Genomic DNA, 25,581 nt, shown 5'->3' with positions numbered 1-25,581 from the left:
AATTCTCTCAGGAATAGGAATGTTATCCAATTCAGTACAGTAAAACAAAGGGGGACCTTTGCTGGTCTGGAAAAACAGAACCTAGCTCTTTAGATGGATTTTCTGGTCCTTTGATACTGTCATCGTGACCCTGAGCTGGAGCCTAAAGGTGAAACTGATGAACAGAGAAAGAGTGTGGCCAAAACAATGGCAAGAAGCAGGCAGATCCCTGACGAAGCTTTGCCTGATCTCTGCCTGGTCTCTGGACTTCCCTAGTACCTGAGCCAAGAAATCCTCTTTATCGTTCAAGTGCAATTAAGTGATATACCCAGGAAAGGTGTGAAGCCTTTGGAAAAGAAGACTCCTATACTTGGAACCGGAGCCCCACAGTTTGGGATGGGCTCAGGTGCAGAGCAAAGCGTGAAGAAGCTGAGCACAGGCGCAGGTGGAAAAGCTGCAAAGATTACTCTAGCCTTCCTGGAGGCAGAATCGCAGACTTGTTTGTTATTTCCCTTTGAACAGCAAAGTGAATTTGCTTTTTCAGTTATATTCAAGTTTTTACTTTATAACACACTTGCAATGTGCCAGGTACTGTCCAAGGCAATGGAAAACGAGAGTGACTAAAATATGGTTCTTGTGTTTAAGTGGCTTAAAGGCCAGTATGGAAAGCAGATAAGGACTCAGATACAATGTTAGTACAACTTGGAATAGGACTTGATTAAAATCATGACTTGAAAAAAGTCTATCAAGATCCCATTCTACCAAGCTAGCACCCGCCCTTAATGGAGTAGGGACAAGGAAGAGCAGAGAAGGCTTCCCAGAGGAGGTGTCACCTGGAATTAGCCAGATGGAGATGAAGGGGATGTGAGCTCCAGGCAACGGGAAGACCAAAGAGGCAGAACTTGGGGCAGTCAATACATGCAGCTTCTGGAAGCATCCCAGCTATGCTTCTGGAGCCTGATGTGAGGAGAAGATGTGGCTGGAGATGTAGATGAGGCAGGTGACCATGGAGAGCCCTGGACACAGGCTTTAGGAAACCTGGACTTTATTCTGTGGGTAACAGGCAGCAGTGGAAGGTTATAAGCCAAGCAGTGAAGTGTGATGTGAGTTTTGATCTCACTGTGGGAGGTGGACTGGAGGGGTGAAGCAGGGCAGAAAGAAGGGTGAGGAAGCTGTCACAGTAATCCTGGGGGGATGGGGGGACGGTATTAGAACCTGGAAGCCCAGGTTAGGGGCATGGTAGTAGAGTCTGCCAAGTGGGTAGGCTTGAGAGCCCCCGGGAGGGCGGGGAAGGTGAGGAAGAGATGGGAAACAGCCAGATGTCTGGCACAGCACCCTGGGTCCTTATAGGAAAGGTGCCACCATGAGTGCTACCTAAAGAGGAGGGTAAGAAGCTGGGGTGGAGATCAGGAGATAGTAGGTTCTGTTTCAGGTGTGCCAAGTTTGAGAGGCTGATGAGAGTTTCAAGCAGAGGTGTACTGCGGGCAGTTAGACTTCTGTGCCGGGAGGTCAGGAGAGAGATGTCAATGCTGTGGCAACTCACTTAAGTATAAACACGTCACCTTCCAAAGGCAAACATGCGTCGTTTGGAGGTGATTCTCCCTTTTGAATTACCCAGATTACTCCCAGCTACCTCTCTGGATAGTAAAGGAAGAATGAAAGTATCACTCTCACTTTCGAGTATCAGAGGGTGTTTCAGGATGGGGGCTCCTGCAGAGTCTGGGTCAACACCTGCTGTGTGCACTAGCCTGGGTCCGCCAGCTGTAGTCATCCCCAGGATGCCAGCACAGGTCAGGGCTGCCCCTCCCCCTGCAGTGATTATTAAGAACAAAGGAAAAAAGAAGTCAAGTGCCCCAGGAGTGTAGAGGAATCTTATTCTGTAATTTTTGATCTTTAAAATTCTGCCTCTCAACCCCATTTTAAAATAATTTCTCATCTCTTTTCTTTATTGACAAAAGAATCAATAAACTTAATGAAAATCTGAAATGCCTCAAGCCCTTGGAACTTGTGATGAAAAGCACTCACTCCATTTGCTTTCTTGGATATCCCAGTGGCCGAGAAGTGACCTTCCCTGTATTTTCTGTTAAATGACTATTTAGATATGCAAATAAGCAGTGGAGCTACGTGTTAGCACCAGAATGATTAGATAGTCTGGTGCCAGGTCCCTGCTGGACTACAGAGCAGGGATGGCTGGACAGGGGCCAGTCCGGCTGGAAAGCAAGAGGAGAAGGGAATGAAAAGACAAGCAAGTGTAGGGAGCGCTGGAGAAACCGGGCACCTCTCTGAATGGGCTTCTCATACAATGTCTGCTCCCAGGCCATCCCTCAATTCTGCCTCCACTGTGGAGCACAACAGCAGCTCTCTGGTGGCTGGGGGTTCTGGCATAATCAGTGGTGCTGGAGGCAGAGCTCCAAAGAGGTGATACATATCTCATGGAGAAAGATAAAGACCTACTCTGGGGACCAGATGGTCCCATGTGACATCAGAAACCAGTCTCTCCAAGGCGGCTATTTCCTAAGAGACAGTCTCAAGTCTTCTTTGGGCCCGCGTCTACTGCCTAATTGTATATAACTTGCACTCTTGCAAGCCTGGTTATCTGCAAGGTCACCATCATTTCTTCTGCATTCAGTGCAACTGGCTGTGGAGAGAATGTGGTCACATGTGCACATGTGCATGTGTGTGCACACTCATGTGCATGTGTGCCCTGAGTAGCATGAGGACTGGGCTGGCTCCAAGCCTGGGTCTGTCACTAAGCACCCATGAGACTAGGCAAGTCTCATTTCTGGGTTTCTTCTCATTTGCAAGGGATAAGTGGTTCCCTGAAAGGAGGTAAGCTCCTGGTTTCACATTCAGCCCAATTCAGAAATTTATGGAAAGCATTTTTTTTTTTCATTCAGAGTAAAATAGTTTTAATGAGTCTCCTGGATCAGAAGGTATATTCATTGCTGCAATTTACCATTTCTAATGTTTGAAGAAAAGAATGACAGTGAGAAAACTGGTGTTATTTAGTAGCCAGAGAAAGTCTTAGTCTCAGCCCTGACATTTGTCTGGTGTGTTAAGAGTCCAAAATGCCTGTCAGTGCAAAAAGCATGTCTCAGCTCTTGGCACCAACGCAATAAAGGATTAGGGATCGGTGCCCAAAGTGAAAGCAGAAAACAGTTTGTTAGAGCAACAGTACACCATCCAGGGGAGAGCAGGCAGGTTCCAAGAGGTGGAACTGGCTGCTAGGTTGTCTGGGACTGGATATTCAGTGGGTCTTTCTGCAGTGGTGTGGTACAGTGGCGTGGATGTACAGTGAGGTGGTCTCTATTGGATGCTGCTTCCCATCTTTGGGGGACTCCTTTCACAGGTTTGGGGGCAGCTTTTGAGCCTACAAGGTTAGAACCAGAATCTTCATGGCAGCCCTTCTCTATGGGGGCAGCGCTGTACCCCCAATGCAAATGCACTGTAATGAGTCTAGGGTTCATTGGGAGCAGAAGTGGAAGAGGGGAGCAAGCTCTGCCCCTGTGGCTCTTGATCTGTCAGGCCCAAGCTCTTGGAAGACCAGCGTCAGGATAGTGTGCCTCCAAGCTTCTCATGTGTAATCTATCAGCGTTCTTGCCTCTAGGTCAGATCTAACTGCCTATTTTATCACTTCCCTCTCAAGGATCTGAGACTCTGAAATCTTTGAGGTCAAGGGATGAAGGTTCCTCAGGGCATTCCTTTGACTTCTCTGATTCCTTCTAGCTTCTACCTAACATGTCCATTCAAACACTTCATCTCACTCTGTCCATTAGGGCTGTTTTATAGATTGGGCTCAGAGAAGTGAAGCCCAGGGTCTAGAATTCATTTACTACACCCAGTGCACATTCACTGCATGCCTGTTGAGCCAGGCTCTTGGGACATTGCTCAGCCTTCTGCACACAGCTCTAAGACCTCTTGTGCCTGGGCTCCCCAGAGGAGTTACTCCACAAAAGGCAGCCAACAGGACCCTGTAGGGTTCCAGATAAGGTAAGGTGCTATCCCTCACATGGAGCCATTCACTCTCCAATACCCAGCCTGCTTCTCTCCCCTCACCCCTGCCACACTAGGGCCTGGGGATGGCTGATTCAAACAGCTCCACTTACTTTCAGTAAATACTTCCCAAGTGAATGAATACATGCATGAGTTGGCCACAGGCTCTGGGGTTGCTAATCCCCAGACAAACTGGCCCTTTCTAAGCTCCACTCCAGCCAGGTCATTTTATGATTTGATCTATTGGAATTGGCTCTCTGGAAGACATTTGAACTAGACTGACCCAAAAAGCTAAAAGAAAAAAAAAAAAAAGCTAAAGAAAATATCTCCACAGTAGTTTCAAACATTTTGATCTTTTTTTTTTTTGAGAAGCTACAAATGGTAGGTTTAACAAAATTTAATACAACAACAAAATTCCTCTAAGAGGAAAGCTCATGTCTCAGTAATGAAATTTTATCTCTTTGTTTGAAAACTAACATAGTTTTGTCTCATTAAGAAGATAGATGTTACATGTAAGCTATTTGGATTTTTGGGGTCTTTTTCTTTTCATGTTTTGCTTTTAACTAAACTAAGTAATTTTTTTCATGCTGGCTACAATTTAGTGGAAATATAAAAATCTGGTTCTTAGTATATAATAAATAACAAAAAGAATCTATTTAAATGCAAATTAGGAAAATAAACAGAAACCTTTTCCCACTTTTCTTGTAAAGATAGGGATAGCTAAAAGGTTACTATTGTTCTGTTTTTAATGAAGCATAAACTATTTCATGGAGCAAATAAATTAAATAAGGATCTTGGGCTTATTTTCCTTAATTTGCCAAATTTAGCAATAGCATCTGATTTAGAGTTGTACTTTCAAACCACCTTACCACCTACTGTTAATATTTTATATTGTATATAATTATAGATTATATTGGTATTCAAGTTGATCATATTCAGCTTTGATAAGTTGATTAAGAGGATGGCAGGCAACCAATGGATTTTCTTTCCCTAAATACATACATTCTGATATCACCTGTGTCTCTTTGGCCCTGCCTGTACACAGGAGTGACCCAGCCATAAAAGCTTATGTTCTAAACAGTGCTAACAACTCCTTGCTGGTGAACCTGGCTACATCTTGGACACGTGGATGTGTGGTCCATTCCACAATAAGTTTTTATGTAGATTAGAGTGCAAAGAACAGAGCCTTCAAATCTTGGGTTCGAATATAGATTCTGCTATATAAACTTTGGTAAGTTAGGTTATTGGTCTAAGAATCTATTTCTTTATCTGCAAAATCTGATAACAGTTTACACAATTTTAACCTTTGGGTAATAGTGAGATTCAAATAATGTATGCTAATAAAAAGGTTTTATGCTTTTAAAGGCTGCATACTGAATAGATTTTAAAATCCATATAGTGAACATATTCTACTGTACATATTACCCTAATGTTTTCATCTAAAGCACAAAACAGATGAAAGGTATGGATTTAAAATTGCAGTAGGTTCACCTTACTGCAAAATCACCATGGGCTAATGGGAATCATACCCACACCTCCTATACAAACACATCCCCAGCCCATCCCTCCTCAAGATGCACTCCACAGTGACCACAGTGTACTGCACAGATACGGCCCAGAGACTCCTGTGCATCTTCCCAATGGCTCCACTTTCACATACACAGAGGGGTGCTGTGGTGCTCTCGCCCACACAGGACTCAGAGACCCATAAACCCTCTAAGGGTTATGCTTGAGGGCACTGGTGCCCCCATGCCCTACCAGTGTGGCCGGACCAGGACTCCACTCTCTCCTGCCTTGCTTCTAGACCTTCCCTTCCTTATCCTCTATGCCTTCCCCAACTCTTTCACTATTAGGCTCAGTCCCTTTGGCTCTTCATGGCTTTTTACTCAGGAGAAACTCCTATTAAAATGCATCATTTCCGGGGTGCCTAGGTGGCTCAGCTGGTTAAGTGTCCGACTTCAGCCCAGGTCATGATCCCACGCTTTGTGAGTCTGAGCCCTGTGTCAGGCTCTGTGCTGACAGCTCAGAGCCTGGAACCTGCTTCAGATTCTGTCTCTCTCTCTTTCTGTCTCTGCCCCTCCCCTGCTTGCATTCTGTCTCCCAAAAATAAATAAACATTAAAAAAAATTTTTTAAATGCATCATTCCTGCAGCCCCCCTGGAATTAGTTTATTCTGGATATAGAAACAGCTCAATGAGAAAGCAAGGCCCTTTGTGAGCATGACCCAGGGGTGAGATCCAAACTGTGGTGGCAGAGGAGCACTGGACAAGAGAGGTGGAAAGAAGAAGGAATGAGAAGGGCATGGGAACCGAAGACTCATCTCCCCACCTTACAATTCTGCATTAATGTGAACTCTAACTCACACTGGCTCATATATTCTCATTCAGACAGGGCAATATGCATACCCAGGACCCTTAAGACCCTTCAACCCTGGTTTGTAATTATCCACTCTCCTAGGATTGCAAGCTTTCCTGCTAAAGGAAAAAAGGAGTAAAGGGAGAAAAAATAAAGGACCCCAAATGTGGGCCTAATTTCTAGGTTCCCAGAATTTCTCACTGGAGAGACTTTGACATGTCACCTCATCTGTATCCACAAGGCTTGAAGGCCATGAGCACTCAGGGTTCTGAAAGACCATCATTATACTGGTAAAGGGCAGGCAGTTTGGACTTGTGCCCGATATACTCTACGTGTCAATACTCTACTCCTCTGAGGGAGAGGAGGTACTGTGGGCTCTTCCTGTTTCCCTTTAGGCTTTTAGCATGTCAGTGGGTATACTTCTGTATGTTGTATAGAAGACAAGCCATTTTTCGTCTTCCACCATAATCCCAGCTGCTCTAGGGAGGATGGCTCAGCTTGGTTACCTGGGAGACCCTCTCACTGAATCAACCAGGACACCAAACAGTTTCACTGACCAGGCTCTGTCTCTGATCTGTAGACATGCTTTCACTCCCCTACCACATTTCTTACACTTACCATATTCAAATTTCCTAATTCCCAAATCTCAGATCTAACATTCTAACTCACATCTAGAATCATCCCAGTTTATCTATGAAAAAGGTCAATATCTCACTGTGAGCAAGGGGTTAACAAAACCTTTCCCCTTCTGCATGATAATCTGACCTTCATTTAATATCGCCATTCTGTTTCCCTGGAAACAGGTGAAGACAGTATGAGACAATATGTTGCCTATGGTAAGAACACCCACCGTGACTGGTAAACTGTCTGGATTGGAAGGACAATCAATGAACTGTAAATACCTGGTGGGGCACCATGCCTTAGGCTCCCCTGAGTTTGATAATTCATGTTAACGGCACGTCCATTACAGGGACTCTGGAAGCTATGCCAATGATGTTGTTACCCAACCTATTGGCTCCCATGGGGCATGGAGTTTTTAAGCCATGACAGTTTCTGCAGCTGCCCACTGTGGATCTTGTCTCCTTGCACCTAAGCTGGACTGCTGCAAAGACTGTTCTGTTGGTAAGCCATGGTTCCCATATTATATCACCCTGAGTAGATAAGTGTGAAATATGACCCATGATGGTCTTGCAGTCAGAGTGTTTGGTAGAGTCTAAGGAGACTCCCTGGTAGGTGTTGTCTCCAGATTTCAGAACCAAACTGTATGAACACCAGTACTATGCCTCTTCTCATCTTGCCTTGTTTCTCCATCTTGCTCTCCCATTCTCAGCTTCTCTCAGTGACAGAGTAATGGTAGTGATAACAATAATAGAATCTAACATTTGTTGAATGCTCCCTATGTGTTAGGCACTGTTCTAAGCACTTACATGTTAACTCATTTAATCCTCTTCATCTCATAATTATCTCTCCTATATTAGCCCCCAATATTTTCATTTCAATGTAAAAGACTGGGAAACTAAGGCATAGAGAGATTAATTAGTTTGGCCAAAGCCATACAGCTAATAAGTGGCAGAGGTGAGATTCAAACCCAGGTGCTGATGTTCTTAACATTGTTGCTACACTTCCAGTGTGCTCAGGGCTTTACTCCGACTACCTTTCCTGTTATCACCAAACTTCTAGAAGTACATTCTGCCCTTGCTGCCTTTGTCTTCCTTCTACCCACTCCCTCCCTAACTCCTTGTTACAGGGGCTACCCTTCCTACTTCCGGAGGTCTGAACCCACAGTGAAAGCCAACCATCTCCTCTTTTCTGAGCTCTTGGTTCTGCCACTCCTCCTTCCCTTTGGTCTCATCTCAGAATCCAGCGTGGGCCTTTCTGAAACTCCCCTTCTCTGGCAACTGCACCAAGTCATTTGCAGAATGCCCAGAGTCTCCTCCTGTTTTCGCAGGCCTCTACCCCACGTGGAATTCTCCCTGGGGCACAAGCACGTCTACACTCACATTCTTCTCTGACACTTCATGTCTCCACATGACAAACACAATAGAAATACTCTCATTGTGAAAGCTGACCAATTGTCCAGTCCCACGCTGACCTATCCAAACGTGCCTTGCACTTCTCTTGCTGCCCCTTCACGATCTCATTTCATGTCCTTCACATCCTTACTGAGACGGTCTCAAGACTTGGCCCTCTGCCTTGTATTCACCAGGCTCTGCCCACCTGCACATCCATACAGGCTCACATCTTCAACAACACAAGTAGTGTTCCCTGTTTCATGTGCCAAGCTGTACTTGAGGTACCACACCAAGAACTTCAACAGATGACCTCATGCAGTCCTTATAATAATGCTACAGGGAAAGTAGTGTTCAATCCATTTTAAACATGCTGAAAACTCAGTGCGAAGAGTTGAAGCAAATTGTCAAAATCCCGCAGTTTTGTAAGTGATGAGGATCAGTTTAGAATCTAGGGTCCATCTGAACCCAAATCCCATCCAATTTTCTGGTTCTGGGACGCCCTCTAACCATAACTTCCCAGATAACTGACAAGAATAAGTATATGCCAGGTTCTGTATACTGAACTTCATAAATGTTGTCTCAACCCTCAGCCCTGGGAGCTAGGGATGCCATCATCCCCACCTTTTTTGTAGCTGAAGAAACAGATTCAAAGAGATTTCATGACTTGGCCAAAGTAACCTAATGAAAACTCAAATGGCACATTGAAAACTCAAATCTAGGTCTTCATGACTCCAAAGTCCATGCTTTTAAATCACCACCAAACTGTCTCCCAAACAAACACTTAATTTCAGACTATTCCTAGTGACTCACTCAACTCAGTATGAATATCCCAAGGTAGCATCTCCAACTACTGTGTCTTTTCTATGAAAACTATTACCTTCTTCTGACTTCCCACATCTTCACCCCATCCTCCAGATCCCATTTGTTATTTCTCCCCTCAAATAACTGTGATATATGCCCTTTGTTTTTCATCAGTGCTACTACTCGCTCTCAGCCCCTCCTGCCTGTATTACTACAATCATTCCCATGCTGGTCTCCCTGGACTCCATTTTCTCCCTTATACCAAGCCACCTGCCACTACCAGGTTCGTTGCTCTAATATACTGCTTTCGACATGTCAAAACACACGCATACATATTCACACAATTATTGCTGTTGTCATCTACAATGCAAACCAAATCCAATCTCCTTATTCTGGTATTCAAGACATTCCCTCCCTCCTCAACTGGTCCAAATCTGCCTTTCTCTATTATTTCACACCACTGTCCTACACCAAACATCCTTTCCAGCCATATGCTAGTCCTGCCATACAAATACATCATACCACGCTCATTGCCACCCCGTATTTATGCTATATCTTTCCCCCTATGAAATGCTCCACACCCAAATACCCAAATTATTTCCATCCTTTGAAATGCACTTAAAGTGTCATCTCCTCATCATGCCTTCTTTGACCAATTGAACCCATACTGATTTCTCTTTCCTCCAAACTCACTGCTCTGGAATCTACTGCAGCAGGAGTTCACAAACCTAGGCTTAATTCATAACTATGTGAAGTGTGTTTGTAAAAAATTTAGCTTCTTAAACTTTGCTCTTAAGGTTCTAACTTAGTAGGAGCTCTCTAGGTGATTCTGATGCACCTGCATTTTTTATTTAAATGGTGCACGTGGAGACTCATGATCTGTCCATTACAGGGGAGCTGGTATCACACTTGACCCTACCATCTATAAGCTATTTGAAAGCACAAGTCAACAACCAACATAGACCAATGATGCACAAAGGAAAAGAAGCACATAATGAAAGCTCTCTGTGGAGCAGAGAAATAGAAGCTGAGCAGAGAGCAGCAGTTTTGATGGGTATAAAAAAACAGATACAGAGTGCAGAGCTGGTAAGGTGGTTGGAATTTTGATGATAGGATACTAGAAAAGAGGGAACTAAGAGAAGGAGCCCTAAAAATCTTCATTAAAATTTCCTTCGGGTCTTTGGCCAAATCCTGTGCACATACAAGGCAAGACTCCAGAAAGTCTAGCAGAAAATAGCTGCGGGAAGTAGAAGATATTGAGAGCTGAACAGAAATTTTTGGTTACACAGTACTGGGGAAATGTTGGGAGCTCTAATTCAAACTGTATGAAGAGACTTTGGTGGACACTCTGGGCATTGAGTTTGGTCCTCAGGAAGAATCAGGATATAGGAGTAGGAATCACATCCTAAGAATAAGGACTCTACCCTCAGATTAATGAAAAGATGGAAGTGGATCTGTCATAGCGAAGCCTAAACCAAGGTTCAGTAGGATCAAGATCTGCTAGTAATTTAACTGCATCCCAGAACAAAATTTAAAGTTTGGAAGGAGATAGCCTAATCCAGAGTCTCTACAATGCATCATCTGCAATATCCAGTATAAAATTACAAGCCATGTGAGGACTCAGAGAAACGTGACTGACAATCAGAAAACAAAAGGCAATGAAAACAGACCCAGGGATGACCAGGCTATGAATTAGCAGGTAACACTTTCAAGATAATCATGATTAACATAAAGTTAAAAGATGGAATACTGAAACAGAGTTCCCAGTTTTCTGGTTCTTGTAGCCCAAAGCATCTTGATATAGTCACACGCTCATGATGCTTAGTAAAATATTTTATTTATTTACTTACTGAGTACTTACTGTATTCTGGACATTGGATTACAGACTCATGATAAACAGCAATGTTAGAGGCTAGTGAGGGAGACAAATGTAATGAATAGTCTGTCAACTTTAAGTGTGAAAAGAACTATGAAAAGTATATACAATGAGCAGACAACAGAGGAGCCCTGGTCCCATTTAGCTGAGGTAGAGGTCTAGAAAAACATGAATGGCTTCCAGAAAGTGGCAACCGCTGAACAACATTTGAAAGACAAAAGGGTTTGGTCAGATGAAGATGTGGATGGAAAGCACCTTAATGAGATGATGTGACTTGAGGAAAGTCCTGGAGGCTTAAAATATGGAATAGAGAGGAGATACACAGAGTTCCAGAAGTGAGAGGTGGTGAGAAAAAAGGACAAAAGATGGGGGAGGGGCCAGGTCACAAAGCGGCAAAGGTTGAAAAACAGAGAAACTGGCCTTTCTTCAGTGAGCAGCGGAGAGCTAGTAAAGGGCACTAAAATGGTCAAATCTGTTTTTAGTGTCTACTCTGAGGCCCCCAGATGATTTACCTCATTGCAAAGGGGAGTCTGACCCAGTCCTGATCTCACAGAATAAAATCAACTAGCACATCACAGACTTGACACCGATTGAGGGTTCTCCATGCCCACTCTGTCCTTCTCACCCCACCCCTGTACTGCTTGTTCTTACAACCCCTTCAATGTCTGGGTTAAAAAACATAAATATGGAGGAGGGGATAAAGATAATGTATTAAAGGTGCCCAGCACAGAATGTAACACATAATAGATGCTGAATGCTTGCTAATCTCTTTCTACTTCCCCTGGGTTTAGCAGGATAAGCTGGCAGTCACAAAAAGTAGTTGCTTTCTGATTAGAAAAACCCAGGCTGCAAAACTTCATGCTCAAATCACACACTGCCCTTGAAAATGAGCTGTAGCTCAACCCTGCCTAGAGAAGCACATGATCATGGTAGGCCTTAAAAGGTCACAGTCCTCACCCATGCCTTCTTCACACTAAGTGATGGAGTGAAAAGTCTCACCAAGTCCACAATTATTATACATGTTTTCATACTTTAAATAAGGGTTGTTTTTGTGTGTTTTTCATTTCCAGTCTGCCTGGATGGACCAAATCCCCTGCAGCACTGGCAATATACATAGCACCCTCCCTGTGGGGAAGGAACGGTCATCCAGGAGCCAGCAAGTCAAGCAGACAAGAAACAGGACCAACCAATCCAGGAGTCAGCCCAGGCAGCCCCGGGATATTGACTCTGAGTGGCCAAATTCCTTCCATCTGAACCACAGATGCTGATAAAATATTCTCAGCAACTGAGTGAGAAAATGTGCTTCACTTACTTCCCAAAATGTAGAATTGAAGAGGTCAAACTCTATTTAATCCAAGCTGAGAAAAGAGTGCCCAACTTTATCCCAAAGCTAAATTTAGGCATAAACTGAGATCTGGCCCTTGGCAAGTTAATTTAGATGAGCTAATGCTTGTTCCTGGCATACAGGATGCACTCAGTAAATGGCAACTATTATTGTTGCTGCAAAAATGGAGCGTCTGCTGGATGTTCTCATCCAGTCCTCCCACGCATCCTAAAATCGGCTGTGCCAATCACTTGCACATCTGGGGAAAAAATTCCACATGGGCTAAGGAGGAGGTGGCCCTCCCCTCAGGGGTCCCTCTCTGAGGGAAGGGGGCGGCTGCTGTGCTGAAGGGGTGTGTGCTAGGTGGGCTTGAGCTCCAGCCGAGGAAGAAGCTGGCACGCCCCCCTTTGCCCTTTGCCCTCTTCCCATAGCTTCAGCAGTGGGGCTCGGGCAGGCAAGGGATGGCACGGGAGCCAGGCTCAGACGCATCCAGAAAGAAAGGCTTGGTCATGCTTCCTGCTTCCAGACCCCACCTGGCAGAAAATACCCTGCAGGTGCTCAGGAAGAACTTACAGAATGAAGGGCCCAATCACTCCTCAAAATCCTCCATTTTTTAAACAATCTTATGCAGAAGACTTGGCCCTACGAGCAGGGCAGAAATGTAGTAACGGGACCACTCATGGTATAATGTTTTTAGTAGCCTGATCACCACTCCTGTCATGCTTCTGTGCCTTCAAAGAAACTTAAATTTAAATTTAATTTAGTCACCAATCCTTCTCCCAAAATGTTTCTGGGATTTCTTTCCACCCCCAGCCACCAATCCTGCTGTCATAAGGTGAAGGTCTGGTGATTACCTTAGCTCCCTTTTCTCCCCAGCATCCAATAGGTCACCTGGTCCCACTTCCTTTCCTTTAGAGTGTCTCCAGAGTTTGCCCCTCTCTTTTCCACTTGCACTGCCACCTCATCTTCTCACCCTTGGATTAGTATAAAAAGACCAGAAATGAAGGACCCTGTCTCTCTCTGCATTGCAAGATGAAAGTTACTAAAACCCCAGTTTTAAGGAAGGACCCTGGAGCAGCATCCTTTGAAACCACTCAGCAGTAGGTGGTGCTCTTGTGCCAAGTCAGAATGCTCACAAAGGTTTTGCTCCATCAGGCAGCCAACTGAGCATGGACTATGCAAGGTCCACTCTTTATTTGGCACTGACTGTGTGCCTCTGGGGAACACAGGAGTATCTAAGGCACCGGGCCTGACCTCCAGGAATTTGCAATATATGGGGAGGAATGAGGCCTCTGAGCATAAAGCCACAATACAAGATGAGTGAGAATAGTCCAGTTTGAGGGGGATGGATAATAGCTATAGGAAGATGCCCAGAGGAGAGAAAGGCCACTTCCAAGAGGGAAGAATGAGTAAAGCAGTGTTTGAGCAGACCTTCAGCTAGGGTAGGGTTTCTATAGGCAGAGTGGGAGGGGGATTGGCATAAAGGTGTGAGAAGGTGGGACTGTGCAAAGCACAGAAAAGGATGTCCTGAAGGTGTGGCCTGAATGCCCAACTCCAGTCTCATTCCCCATTCTAGTCCCTTCCAGTTTGGACCTCCTATTGACAACCTCATGACAAGGGTCAGCTTCCCGGGGAAACCTCCTATGGCAAGACAAGCACCACTTTAAGGTGGGACCAGTTGGTCTACCTGATCTGCATGGAGAAAACCGAACATCCCTTTTTGTCTATACCAAGAAGGGGCATGTCTTCTCTCACCATCAGCAACCATCCCCAGAGCAGGGCCTTTCTTGTCCTAGAAAAGGCTCTCTGAGAAGGGCTGGAGGTGAGCCAAAGAGTAAGAGACTGGGGTTTCTCAGCAATAGCACTGCTAGGAATTTACCCAAGGGATACAGAAATGCTGAGGCATAGGAGCACATGTACTCCAATGTTCATAGCACCACTCTCAACAAGAGCCAAAACATGGAAAGAGCCTAAGTGTCCATCAACGGACGAATGGATCAAGAAGATGTGGTTTATCTATACAGTGGAATACTACATGGCAATGAGAAACAATGAAATCTGGCCATGTGTAGCAACATGGATGGACCTTGAGGGTGTTATGCTTAGTGAAATAAGTCAGGCACTGAAGGACATATATTATATGTTTGCATGTATAGGAGGATTAGGAGGAACTTAACAGAGGACCATGGGGGAGAAAAAGGGGGGAAATGGTGGAGGAAAGGGAGAGAGGCAAACCATGAGAGACTCTTGAATGCTGACAAAAACTGAGGACTGATGGATGTGGGGGGGAGGGGGGATGGGCATGGAGGAGGGCACTTGTGGGGATGAGCACTGGGTGTTATATGGAAACCAACTTGACAATAAACAATTTGTAAAAAAAAAAAAAAAAAAAAAAAAAAAAGACTGGGGTTTCTTGGTGAAATGGGAAACATGGGAGAAGAGCCCTTCTGGGATTCCAGGAGAGGCAGGTTTCCTCCAAGGGAATTAATGTTCCTTTGCATGTTTTACCATGAGTTTCTGATTCTCCAAGACCATAAAGCTTTGGCTCTGCTTGGGAATGACCTCAGGGAAAGCCATGGGACACAGGAATGAACATCCCTGACCTGGGCACACCTAACTCAGGGCACCAGAATCCTGTCAACTCAATGTTTCCATTCTAGAAAAGTCTCTCTATGCATATGTGTGAAAAGACCTCATCTACTCACATATGAGACAGTGCCTCACTCTATTTGAATTAGAAAACACAATTCTCTGGGTAGGCATACTTTGGAGTTTCAGACTGGCTAACATGAACTATAAGAAGCAAATGCACCCCCATACACAAAACCTTTCTCTCACTTGTAGAAGTGGATCCCTATCCTTTTTCATACTTCAAAAACTGGTCCCAGGAATGCTACATGGAAGAGTTTAGAGCCCACATCAATGAAAATAGGCCAGAAGAAGGGATGGGAGTTCATCTGGAGCAAAAAAGACTGGGAAGGTCCATGAGAATTGTCTCCAAGTCATCAGAGGGCTGCCATCGGGAGATGGAAGGAACTAGTTCTGGGAGACTCTAGGGCAGAGCTGGAACCGCAGTGTGGAAGCTCCAGAGAGACAGATGCTGGTCTGGTGGCAGGAGGCCTTTCTAACAATCAGTGGTGTGTAATGATGAAACAAACAGGCTCCTTCACAAAGCTGTGGTTCCCTCCACCCAGAAAATGCTCAGTAGAGTCTACAGGATGCCATGTCAGTTAGAGAAGCCCTGAGTAAGGGATTAGACCCTCCGATTCAAAGATTCTAGCATTCTAAGATGCCCCTGGAGCAAGGCCTGAACTATTCACCAGATTCTAGCTTTCCCCATGTCCCCTGGTTCCTCGGGGTGTGGACCCCTGGTTGTAACTCCTAGGAGCCACACCGCAGGGACACTGTCCTAGAACCTGAGCTCCAGCCTCTCTGGAAAGTGGGTGTTTCCAGAACCCACCCTATACTCTGGGGCTGCCATGCCTTTGCTCATGCTCTTCCCTCTTTCTGCACCCCAACTTCAGCTGAACATTTCTCCATCAGCGTTGTTTACGTAGCCGGGATAGGCACCTCAGTGGCCTTTCTCTATGCAGTAGCTGTTTGCCAGTGCCCCTTGCTCCAACGTGGTAAGGCCTGACTGTAGCTCATGTGCCGGTGGCCTGCCCCAGCACAATATCTGGCAGATATTTAACTGGCTTATCTTCAGCAATGGTGTTCTAAGATCTTGCCCTCCTGGCCACATGCTTCTATTTCCCTTTCCTTCTACAAGCAGTAGATCTGGTAGCTACTATTTACTGACCAGTTCCTTCTCAAGAGCCCTTCCTGGTTTTTCTAGGCACCAGGTACCTGCCTCATCTACACACTCTGCTGTCGCATGCTGCCCACTGTCTATTCTAGCATGCTCACTGTGGATGAGGGTATGTATACTCTCTGCCCTCCGTCCCCAGTCCCCAGCAGGCCTCTCCATGCGTCTATTCCATTCCTGATCCCACCTATCTACATGGTCCACCTTGAGCCTACCTCTACAAACTGGCCATCTGTTGAGCACCTACTGGGCTCTGGGCATGTTAGATGCTGTGTACACATTTTCTTTCACCCATCTACCAATCCTAAGGCATTTATTAAAATCTGCATTTTACTGATAAAGAGACAGCTTACAGAGGATAACTGGCCACAGAGAGCCATTCAGCTAGCCAGGGGCTAGGCTGGGATTCAAATCCAGGTCTCTGGGATGGCAAAGCCAGTGCTCTTTCTGTAAGGGGTTACTGCGTCTTCTAGCCTTTGCTCTCTCTGCCCTCTCTCCAGAGAAGGTCTGAACCACACATGGAGCTCTCCCTTAGCTCCACCCGCAAAAGGAAGCAGAACCACAAAAGGGAAGAAAACAACAGGTTCAGAGAGAATGGAAGCAAAAAGAGTGGGATGAATGTAGGCTGGAGGGGGTGCGAGGGCACGGGGCAGAAAGGTCACAGGTGGGAAGGGAAGGAGAGAGGTGCAGGGCTAGAAGGCCAAGGGAAAGAAGGTGTTTTGGTCCCTACTGTAGAGACTCAGTTTGTTCTTTCACTTAGAAATTATACCTGAATTTCTTTTTGTTCTTCAAAAATGGTACTTAAGACATTCCTTCCACTTCCCCTCCTGGGGCAGAGCTGACATGTTACCTTTTTTTCTTGGTCTACCACCCACTGTCTCCCCAAAAGAATCTAGGCACCCCAGCCCTAATTCCTGCCCAGTAAACACACAGACTTAGATATCTGACCAGGCTCTAACCACTAGAGTGGGTACTGTTTCTATGCCATCCTTTTCTCACAAGGTATTAGGAATCACATCAATGCTGAACCTGATTTTCCCTATGCTTCTCTATGTGATTCCTCTACCCAGTGCTTGGGTGGGAGACAAATTCCCCAGCACCTAGCCGAGGACCTGGCACATAGTAGACACACAATGTCCGCTGACAAGTGAGTGAATCAGAGTGTTTCTCAATTACTTTCCTGTGCCTCACACAACTTCTGTCTCTGATCTGGACCTTCTGTTTCTAGCTCACCTAAATTGCTGCAGACAGAATCAGTGCGACAACCTGGATTCTGGAAATATTGTTAACATAGTGTCTATGCTCTCAGTTCCAAAGGTTCACTCTGGGGTCCACAGCTCTGTAGGGTCCATTTATAAGTAGAGGCCACATATGCAGGCTACCTAGGTATGGCTGTCTGGTCTCGCCCCTTGGGAGATCTGAGAGGGAGCCCCATCCCACCGCGCCATGCCTAGACTTCCTCCCAGTCCTGCCTCCAATCTGCTATCTATACCCACAAGCCTCCTGCAGACCTGTGACCTCTGCATACAGTGAGGCTGAAAATGCAGGAGAGGGAGAATGGATGGAAGGAGGAGAAAAACAGCTTTGGGAGAAAACACTTGCACATGCAGCCTGCAGAACACTGTGACTTGGATTATTTTTGGAATCTAATGTTTCTAACGTTCAAGAGGAGGAAATGAGAAAAGTAAGTAGAGATTCCCAGGACCGGCAGGCTGGAAATGATACAGGACACTGTGTCCTGTGTTAGGGCGGGATACAGATACACATCCTCACCCCGAGCCCAGTCACTGGGGGTGCAGAGGGCGGTGGTTTAGGCCCCTGTAGGAGGAGGGAAGGCAGAAACAAGAGGGCATAGAAGCCTTTCTCCAAAAAAAGCAGAAAATTACAAACTGCCCAGTAAAGACTTTGCCCTCTGGCTGCCACAAGGTTGCAGCTTTTTGAAGCCATCCTCCCAACAAGAAGGGCTCAGGCAAGTGAACCACAGAGAACTGGTGGCATGCAGTTTGGAGGCCTGTCCATTGTTTGCCCTTTTATCACAGCAGTAATGAGGACCCCAACCCTCCGTTCCTCCCCAGCCGCTGTGGCCACCTCCTAGGTTGCTGGCTGGCCCGTGCACCCCTTCTCCTGCAGGGCATGCCAGTGTGTGTGTGTATTGGAGAAGAGGAAGGAGCCGTGGCCTCAGAGCAGAGGGCAACCTTCCTATACCGCACACCCAACTCTTTCCCAGGCACACTTCCCAACCTCACCAAGCCTCAGCTCTCCCACCCATGAAACAATGCCCATATTCACGCCTGCCTGGCCTGCCACACAAAGCAGAGACCAAATGATGAACCACCAATTGGATGATTTGGGTGGGTCTCTACTCTGGGTCAAAGTTTTTCATGTAAAAGGAAGGGCTGGACCACAAACCTCCGAGGTCAGGAGTGTGAGAACACTTTAAAAACTGACATTCAAAAAAATATTATGTATTATAATTGCTACAATGGCACTTCAGTTTGACAAATGACTATGGAGTCATTGCTCGCTGCTGACTTGAGGGGTGTGGGGGTTGGATGTGTGGCAAAGAGAAGTGGCCAGTGTCTGGCAAGAAGGAGAGGCTGAGGAATTTCTCCATAAGTGGCCTTACTGGTTCTCATCACTCCAGGGCAGGAAGAGACTTTGGGTCTTGCTTTGGGCCCTGGGGAATGATCAGAACTGTTTATACCTGGGAGGGAAAGGACAGGAAACAGCAGTGGATACTTTGCCCAGTGACAGGGCATCCTGGGGATGTCCTGAATTGCTAATGTGGTTAACAGACATACCAACAGCAAAACACAATAAGCACGTAACCCTTAGCACAGTGCCCCACTGCCTGCCGTGATGTCCTTCACCCAGTGGGCCCCATAAATATTTCTCATGGTAACATGAAAGTAACATTATTATTTTTTGCACAGATCTCCAAGAAAATCAAAATACATAGATGTGTTTCTTGGATGGACTGTAGGAAGTGTTTCTGGCCCCAAGTTTGCAGGAGAATAAAACAAATACACTCTTAGCTATAATGCAAAGCAGAAGGTGACAAGTATCTCAGATATAGAATGTGCACCAGGAGGGGGCAATCCCATTCCCCTGGGAGAATCACTTTCCTCTGCTCCTGCTTCAAGGACAGACTGTTTACCCAAAGACCTTTCCTGTGGCAGTTTCCCAAACCTGGACCCATCAGATATGACTCCCGTTTGACCTAGGTGCTCCTCTCTGTACCTCAGCCCACAACATCTAGTGATCTTTGGGGAGCCCTATGAACCTACATCCTAACTGCCAACTTCTCTCAAAACTCAATCCTCAATTTTGTTTCATTTAGAGATCAGCAAAAATTATCTGGAGCAAGTCCATTGGGAAGATAGCTTGGATGACACTCTATGTGGTCTTGGCAAGCGCCTAGTGACTGAAGAGGAAGGCATGACTGAACCATCACAGGGGGAAGGAAGGGAAACCTGGTGCCAGGCACCTCCACACATCACCCCATTTGATTTACATGACAGGCCTGGGCAGCAGCTCAGGCCCCCTTTTTCTTTTTTCTTTCTTTTCTTTTCTTTTCCTTTCTTTTCTTTCCTTTTCTTTCCCTTTCTTTCCCTTTCTTTTCTTTTCTTTTCTTTCCCTTTCTTTCTTTCTTTCTTTCTTTCTTTCTTTCTTTCTTTCTTTCTTTCTTTCTTTCTTTCTTCCTTTCAAGCAAGAACAGAACTCAACAGATGATGGTTCTATTTGCTGAGAAAAACTTATTTTCCATCACCAGCCAAGATGATAAGTCTGAAGAGAGAATAGCCTACTGTAGATATATAGGGGAGAATGAATAACAAAAAGGCAAAAATGTTTACAGAATTGCTGAGCTCTAAAGAGGCTTAAATATCATTAGTAGGGCAAGTCTGAAAGGAAGAGGAATGACAGGCAATATTGGCTGAGGTGGGTGAGGTTCTTTATCAAACTACTCTGAAGATTCTGATAACTGAAGATCAGAGATCAAAGACAGGCTTAAGGTATCCCAAGTGGCAAAGTGGCACCTCAGAACCAATCTGAATTCCCATGCAAACAGCCCTTGGGTATAAACAGAATTCCCCATGCAAGAATGAATATTCAGGAAGGTATTTAGAATTAGGTTCTCCAAAGGGAGCTGTCCCACAGGCAGCATGGTGAGGGTAGGCTCAGGCAGCCACTGAGGCCAGTCTCGTCAAATGCAAGGGTCTCATCTGAGCAGATGCCTTGGTCACAGAGGAAGTGGACACCTAAATACTATCCCAAGTATGGTGATAAAGGTCTTGTCTTGAGCATGTCCCAAGCACTGTTTTACCCATGCAACAAACACACTATGCTGCATAATAAGCAATAATAATAATAATTCCAGTATTGGAAGTCCTGTGGAGTAGCTCAGTCCCCCCTCTTTTGGGAATTCTCCCACAAGGAAGTGGGAGTATTCCACTTCCATTCCAGAATGGCTTTGGGCAAGACTGGAGCATGGGCCTCCTGGGTAGACATCAGTTTTTATTCAGAAGTGGAGCAAATGATGGTTTCTCCATCAGTTAGGTCAGTTATGTACTGAAGCCCTTTGAGGCTCTTCTTTCCTGCAAAGACTAGAAGTTGTGAGCTTTCTGCACACTGGAAAGTGGATGGCACAGCAGCTCCAGTATTTTCTTTCTTTCTTTTTAAGTTTTATTTATATTTGAGGGAGAGAGAGAAAGATAGAGCATGAACTGGGGCGGGGCGGGGGGGGGGGGCGGAGACAGAAGGAGACACAGAATCTGAAGCAAACTCCAGGCTCTGAGCTAGCTGTCAGCACAGAGCCCAGCATGGGGCTCAAACCCATGAACTGTGAGATCATGACCTGAGCCAAAGTCAGGCGCTTAACCAACTGAACCACTGAAGCACCCCAGCTCCAGCATTTTCTGATACATGTCATTGGCATGTATCAGTATATTGGTAGGCATCATGAGGTCACAATGGCTGTCATCAGGATGACAAGGCTAGGTTCTCCACAGTGTGTGGGAGGTAGACTTTCTGATCTCAAGGTCTTTTCCAGTTCTGCCATTCTAAGACGTGCTCTAGGCACCCAGGAAAGGGAGAGGGATGGCTAGGAAGGATCCTCCACTGAGCATCAACAGGACATGGAATGAGTCTACTTAATGGACCTCAATACCACAAACTGCCCCCTCCTGGGGAAGAGGCCTTCCTTCTCCCTGGTAATGGGATGTGACTGCAGGGCAGACACCTCCATCACATTGGGTCCATTTCAGCTGTGGAGGTGATCAGCTGTGAGACAGATCTGCGAAGAGAGCTGTAATCTGCACTGGCTAATGAGGACGACCCACCCGTGTTCTGTGAGCACAGTGGAGGATAGGCCTATTAGTTACAGACTAGAGAGCACAGGACCAAGGCAGCGCTGCTCATCTTCCAACAAGATGCACTGTGCACTAGTTGAATCACTTCTGAATTGCCCACCCCTCCCACAAATTGCTCATTAATGGTTCCTAACATTCCTGGGCTGCAATATTCCCTCTTCTCTAACCACCGCCCCCCTCCCCCAATCATGGAGGCTGTGCCTAGGAAATGGGGTGCACACAGCAGACGTAAGTAATAATAAATAGGAGTTTGTGACAGCTTGCTGTTCCAGGACAGAAATTCTAGCCTACTCATCTTTATCCAAGTGCCTTGTTTGGGGCCCATGACAGCTGCTCAACAGGAGTTTATTAAATGAATGGTGGCCTACTTTATGAGTTATCCATGGAGCAGAGTCCTTCTTCCCTTAGCGTTTAATTGGCAGAGAAAATGGCTCCCTCCACACCACCCCTAAGATGAGGCAGGGTCATTTCAGGGGTCAGGGGAAGGTGATGAGAGGTGGCTTCACTCCCCAGGACCAGCTGGTAAATGGGAGTACCACCTATTATTCAAACCCTAGGAAACAGCTGTCACCCCACAGGGCCAGAGGTGACAGACTCTGCACTTACCCCTTTACAAAAAGTAGTAGCTGGGTGATCACCAGACTCCTCCATTTGCTAAGAGCCTCCCAGATCTGGAATTACAGGCCTCCGACAGGACTCCCACCCGAAGGGAGGCTAGGACATGGCTCATGCAGTAACTATTTCCTCCCACCCTTGTTTAGATGTGGATCCATGCATACAACCCTTACCCCAAACCACCACCCTCCTCATGCCCTTTCAAAAACACCAAATAAGTCAAGGGCCAAGGCACTTGATTCTGCACAGATATTTTGAATTAATCTTGAAGCAACTTAAAAGGACTGTTTTCTCTCCTGCCCCACACCCAGCACATTTTCTGCAGCAGCTGGGTCAAGCCTGAGCAACATTTTCACCACTGACTCAATACCAAAACATTCCCAGGCTGCCCTCTTCCCATCATCTCTTTCACTCCCCATTTCATTTTTTACATTATCTCCCCCCACACACACACATGCCAACCACACACCACACATATGCCACACACACATACTTCTTTCTATGGTGTGAACATACCACTGAACATGGATTCTAAACTTAGAGTTTCTGCAGATAACTCAGGGCTTGTATACTTGAACAGGGAAAAAATAGGCCTTTATTTTCACTAACATCTAACTGAAATATAGCATTCCTTTCAGTTATGAATGTAGGCAGAAAACTACATTAATGGTAGCAATACTTGTGCCTCTGACATCAACAGAAACACACACATTTTCAGATCACATCAGGTTTTGCCCTGAAATGTCATTTATGCTCATTACTACTTCAAAATTGTGGTAGTTATCAGACTTCAAATAGAACTTGTTATTTAACATTGTTCCTAAAGAATATACAAGTTACTGTTATTTTAAAAACTGTTAAAACTGTACTTCAATAATTATTTCACAAGCCCATATATATATAACACATATATACATATATTACACATATATGTACATATGTATATTATTTTGTACATTTACAAATGTTATTTCAAGAAGGGTCCATAGGCTTCACCAGACCAAAGAGGTCCAAGGTTAAGAGGCCCTGCTGTTGAGTGTGTCTTTGAAGATGAGATGGGAGGTCGGCCCCAGAATCATCAGGGCGTGGGCAGGGGCTCAGGGGCTAACAGGCACTGTTCAGTGGTAGCAAGAGGCAGGTCCTAGGAGTGAGGGATAGCAGGGCTATTGGACAAGAGTTTGGTTGGGCTTTGGAGACAGTCCAAGTACTAGCTCTGTCTAACCAACAGTGTGATCTTGAGAAAATCACACTCTGGGTTAGAGAAAGCATGGAGTATGAATTGCGAAGATATACGTGTGGCAGAAATTACTGCTTGATTGACTGGGGCTTGGCTGACTCTAAAAGGTCAGCTTTCCCTACCTGGGGACTTCTGAGGTTAAGGTGTTCTGTTGTGTTGTGTTCTGTTTGTGAGACAGGCACTATCTGTGCCCTATGCAGACTTCCCATATCCTTGAGCTTCAGAGGTGCAGGAAAGTGCCTCAACCAAAACCCTTGCAGGCAGACCTGAGTCCTCTGCCCCCCCTTATGACACTGGCTCATTGAAACAGGCATCCAGAACAGCTATAAAGCAGATTCCTTGTACCAGAGCAGAAGAAACTGTAAGTAAAAAGGAGATGCCCAGATCTTTCCACTATTGGTTACAAGAGCCAAAGTACCTGCCTCTGGCTTCACAGAGCAGCTGGCTTCTGACCTGGTATCTCTCATCATTTGTCGAGCAGTGATAATGACTCTGGTCCAAGAGGCACCCCCAAAGGGGGGCAGGCCAGAGTTGGACCCAGGAACTCGGCCACTGGGTAAGGAAGGCTCGGGGAGACCTCACAGCTCCTAAGGTTTTGCAAGAAACTCTCCTACATCTCTCTTCCAAAAACTGGCTTAAACAATGTTCAAAAGTCCTTTTATGGAAAGGGGCTATGCAATTCTTTAAAAATTACATATGTTGGTTTTCATATGATTATGAACTATAAAACATTAGAAAGCATAGAATATTTATACAGAGAGGGGCGCCTGGATGGCTCAGTCGGTTGAGCATCTGACTTCGGCTCAAGTCACGATCTTGCAGTTCTCGGGTTCAAGCCCTGCGTCAGGCTCTGTACTAACAGCTCAGCCTGGAGCCTGCTTCAGATTCTGTGTCTCCTTCTCTCTCTGCCCCTCCCCTGCTCGCACTCTGTCTCTCTCTCTCTCTCTCTCAAAAATGAACAATAATTTTAAAAATTAAAACAATTATATTAAGAAAAGAATATTTATACAGAGAAATTAAAATCAATGATAACCATAAACGCTTGAAATCAAAACTACTAGCACTGTGATGATTTTTTCCCATTTATACCTATGTTGGCACTCTCATATTAATTGGGATCATACTTATGTATAGTTTTATATCCTGATTTCATTGCTTACAAACACATAGGGACATTTTCTTTTTTCTTTTTTTTTTTTTCTTTCTTTTGGAGGGGGGGACATTTTCAATATAGGCTTTTAAAAGACACAAAACCATTACATCAGACACTGTCTATAAAACTCACAGGTTACAGCAATTCATGGTATGCCTAAGAGTGGTATTATGCATTTGAATAGAAGTCATTCCCACAACACTGATAGGAGGAAAACCCATTTCACTCTTCTTAAAGTGCATATAATAGTAAACTCTCTTCTTTAGCTTGGAGAGAATCTAGAGAAGATACTTCTGTATGCCTGGCAAAGAAGCACTAGATGATATTTTTCTTTTTCACTTTCTCAATGTCCCTGATAAGGGGAAAGCTTTGAAAATTCACTGCTGGAAAAGTGGGGTCTTGCTTGAGAAAGCACTCAGCAACTGTGGGAAATCCTCCCACAGAAGTGGTATGGAAGGAAAGGACCTGTACTTCAAACGGAAGAAAGCTGGATTCATATGTCAAGTCTGCCAGTATAGCCCCAGGATCAAAGAGCACCGTTTCCCTGTATATCGGCAGAAACACCACCACCCACCTCAAAGGATCAAAGGGTTGCACAGATTAAATAAGACTCTGTATGTGAAAGTGCTTTGTCAACAGTAAAGGACACTGCAGGACAATAATCACTAAGTCGTGCTATTGTGACTGGTAACAGTATTGTTATTCTCATTGCTTAGGTGGCTTGAACCACTCGCTGCATGTCCTGAGAGGGATAGTGTCCAACAGTGCTAAAGTGTGGACTCCAGAACTACAACACACTTCTTGGTTTCGCCAAGTTATTTACCTTCCCAGGTTCTTCATCTATAAGATGGGATAATGGTAATATACCTATCTCATACGACTCTTGAGATGATTAAAATAAGTTAATTTACACATGGTGCTTACAACGGTATCTGGCACATAATAAACTCTATATAAGGGGAGATTTAAAGAGTCAATGATCGGGGCAGCCTGGGTGGCTCAGTCAGTTAAGTGTCTGACTCCTGGTTTCCGCTCAGGTCATGATCTCACAGTTCATGAGTT

General features: G+C 45.3%; 1 protein-coding gene across 1 annotated transcript in view; it reads right to left on the bottom strand.

The window, feature by feature from the left end:
- LOC120245870 (kalirin) overlaps positions 1–25,581 on the bottom strand; it is a 298,908-nt gene that overhangs the window by 231,073 nt on the left and 42,254 nt on the right. The gene's annotated exons all lie outside the window — the stretch shown is intronic.

Source organism: Hyaena hyaena, unplaced genomic scaffold (assembly GCF_003009895.1).
Source record: "Hyaena hyaena isolate Hyena2069 unplaced genomic scaffold, ASM300989v1 scaffold_434, whole genome shotgun sequence".
NCBI classification, from domain to species: Eukaryota; Metazoa; Chordata; class Mammalia; order Carnivora; family Hyaenidae; genus Hyaena; species Hyaena hyaena.
This window is presented reverse-complemented; position numbering and strand designations above follow the sequence as displayed.